Source organism: Capsicum annuum, chromosome 4 (assembly GCF_002878395.1).
Source record: "Capsicum annuum cultivar UCD-10X-F1 chromosome 4, UCD10Xv1.1, whole genome shotgun sequence".
Classification (NCBI taxonomy): Eukaryota; Viridiplantae; Streptophyta; class Magnoliopsida; order Solanales; family Solanaceae; genus Capsicum; species Capsicum annuum.
In genome coordinates, this window is record NC_061114.1 from 223,486,618 (window position 1) to 223,490,006 (window position 3,389).

Genomic DNA, 3,389 nt, shown 5'->3' on the forward strand with positions numbered 1-3,389 from the left:
TTACTTTATGTTCAGGACCCTCCTGAAAAATGGGAATTTACTTTCAGTTCAGGACCCTCCTGAAAAATGGGATTTTACTTTCTGTTCGGGACCCTCCTGAAAAAAATAGGATTTTACTTTATGTTCAGGACCCTCCTGAAAAATGGGATTTTTACTTTCTGTTCAGGACCACCCCTGAAAAATGAGATTTTACTTTATGTTCAGGACCCTCCTGAAAAATGGGATTTTACTTTATGTTCAGGACCCTCCTGAAAAAATGGGACTTTACTTTCTATTCAGGACCCTCCTGAAAAATGGACAACGCTTTCAAAAATGAAATACTACTTTATTATAATTCTTGTTTGGGATAATTTTTAGTTCTAATTTTAATTTTAGGTTTCAGGAGCCCGCCTAAAGAACAGTGTGATGAAATAGCAAGTCAGGAGCCTGCCTGAAGAACAGGGTGATGAAATAGCAAGTTAGGAGCCCGCCTGAAGAACAGGGTGATGAAATAACAAGTCAGGAGCCCACCTGGAGAATAGGGTGAAGAAACGAAAAGTCAAGCAACAAAGCGAAGCAATTGAAAGCCAAGCAACAAGTTGGAAGAAATTGCAAGTCAGGAGCTCGCCTGAAGAATAGGGTGATAAAAGTCGAGTCAAGAACCAACAGAAGCTGTATAGATAGGATTTTTGTAATTTCATTTACGTTTTAACTTGTAATTTTCATTTTGATGTAATAACAGAGCCGCGGACCGGAACCTTGACGGAACCTCACTCGACTCTCCAACTCGGTATAGTCCACCTCTTCCAATCCTTTGAAATACCCGTGACTTGGTTCTCTCATAATTTGGGTAGGAAGGATGCCTTAAGTCAAGACCCGGTTGTCCTTCTTCCTTCTGTTTCTTTCTTTAAATAATGGTCGGGTCAAAATTTGGTCTCGCTGTCTACTTATTTGCTTGAAAATACTTTGTGTTTACATCCAAAGGGGGCATGATGTAGACACCTAATTTCGTCCCTCCCCTATGTCGTTTTTACCCATTTTATTTTTATCCTACCGTGTACCTTCACCCATGTTATTATACCCTCACAAAATACAAAAAAAAAATAATAATAATAACAAAAATCCCTAACAAAACCTATCCTAACTAATTCTATCTTATCCTAAATACCTACCCAATCAAAATAAACCACCTCACCACCCCACACCCTACTCTCTACCCCCTACCCGTGGACCCCACCTACCCTACCTCACCACTACCCACCCTCACAATATATACACACATACTCTCACAAAAGAAAGGAGGACGAACAGTAACAAAAAAAAAAGAGGGCCGATCAACCCAGAAAAAGAAAGAGAGCAGATCTCAAAAAAATTTTCTTCTTCTATTTCCATCATCTTCTTAACCTTACACCATTAACACACAGACCTCACGATTCACGTACACACACACTTGCTCTAGCTGGAAAACACTTGCACACACACTCAGTAAGGAGAAACGAAAAATGAAGGGCGTTTGACGAAATCCGGCGAAGGAATAGGGAAAGCGGCGAGAAATCAAATTTCCGTTCAAGCTTTTTCCGGCGACCTAAGTGCCGGACTCAGTTTCGGTGTCAGTTGTTCGAATCAGTCTCGTAATCTCCCAAATCTCTTTATTTTCCTTCGATTTCTGGATGAGATATAGCCGAAATTCGACCGTTTAGTTGTTTTTCGGTCACTGTTCCGGTGAGTCTACACTGATTCGGAGAAAGCTCCGCCGCCACCAGCAGCGGCGAACCAACCCAGTGCCGCCGCTGGCTCTCTCTGGTCCTCCTCCTCCAGCTTCCAGGGCCACCAGTCAACGACGACTAAACCTCCCTTCTACAGTCGCTGTTTGCACTGTTTGTGCGGTCGGAGGTTGACCGAAAAACTACCCAAAATGACCCAATCTTAAAAATTCGGTCAAACTCGTCGAAATACCCTATTCCGACGACTGTCAGTGAAGGAACCACCATTCCCTCCCCCTTTCCGTCCAATTTCAAATGAAAATTAGTCATTCGTATTGATCTTGTTGTCCCTTTAGTGTCGGATTGCTGTTCATCCTCGGTTGTTTTCGATTTGGGTCTATTCTGCTCTTGGGTTTCGAGATCGGTTTCAACTTCGGGGTTTTATTATGGCTGTTCAAAGTTTTTGATTTGGTAGTTTATAATTGAGTTTGTGTTCCCTGGTTCAAATTTGTTCGGACTGGGATTAGCGATATCGAATTGGATCTTTCTCATTGTTGAAGTTCGGTTTGAGGTTCTTTGGCGCGTGGATTCTGTCGACTGATATTGAGGTTGCGGGGTTCATTGACTCTCATTTTGGGTTTTTGGGTTTGATTTTCATTCGTATTGACCTGTCTATTGAGATCAGTTTGGAATCGAAATAGGAGTTTGTTGCTGTTGAGGTTCTCCGGTCGAGTATTTTGGTCTTCGGATTTCTTTATTATCGACAAGGATCGGTTTCATGGAGGTCCATTTCTTTTACCGATCTTTATTTTATCTTGACTCTTTATTGATGTTGTAGTTGTGAATGATTTATTTGTTTTGATTTGGTATTTGACTCTTTTGATTGCGGATTGATTATGGATTATGTGATGAAATGATATCTCGTTTTTGGAGAATTAAAATTGATTGTTTGGGGTGGAATTAAAATTGACAAACGTGGATACGTATTTGTTTTAATTCATTATTAGCGGTTTAATTTGGAATAAGCATGAATTTTGTTGAGATAGATAGGCAAATGTAGGTTCGGGTAGGCAAATTTAGATATAAGTGCTTCGTTGGATGTGAACGTGGAGTAAGTGTTGAATGTTTTCTACTTTATCGCATTCGATTCAAAGTGTATTCATTTAACCGGGGAATGCCCCGAGGTAGTTTGTATTTACTCACCGGAGAATGCCCCGAAGAATTTTGTACGTAAAGGATGCTCGTGATCAAGGCCCGAGGCATCGAGTAAAGCATAGTTTAGGACTAGTGTAGGTTATTTCAGTATTTTTATTTCGGGTTGTAATAATTTGGACTGGACCTTACATTTTGTTGTGTTTTGTTTTATTGTTTAATTATTTTGAGTGCTTTTGTGTGGTTTATACATTTCGAAATGCCAAAATAGTTGATACACTCTACCAAGCGACCGTGGTTGAACCACGGGATCGAGAGGTGCCTAACACCTTCCCCTCGGTCAACAAAATTCCTTAGCTGGAATCTCTGTTCGCAAACCAGTTTAAAGAGTCAAATGGTTTTGGAAAGCATTATCTAACGGTGACTTGGCACACCAGATTATGCCAAGTGGCGACTCTGAATAAAAAATGTAAATAATCCTTTTCCGAAACAAACTTTCACTTCTTGTCACTTAAATAATAAAACCCTTTCGACCCTTAAAATATAAATCTTTTT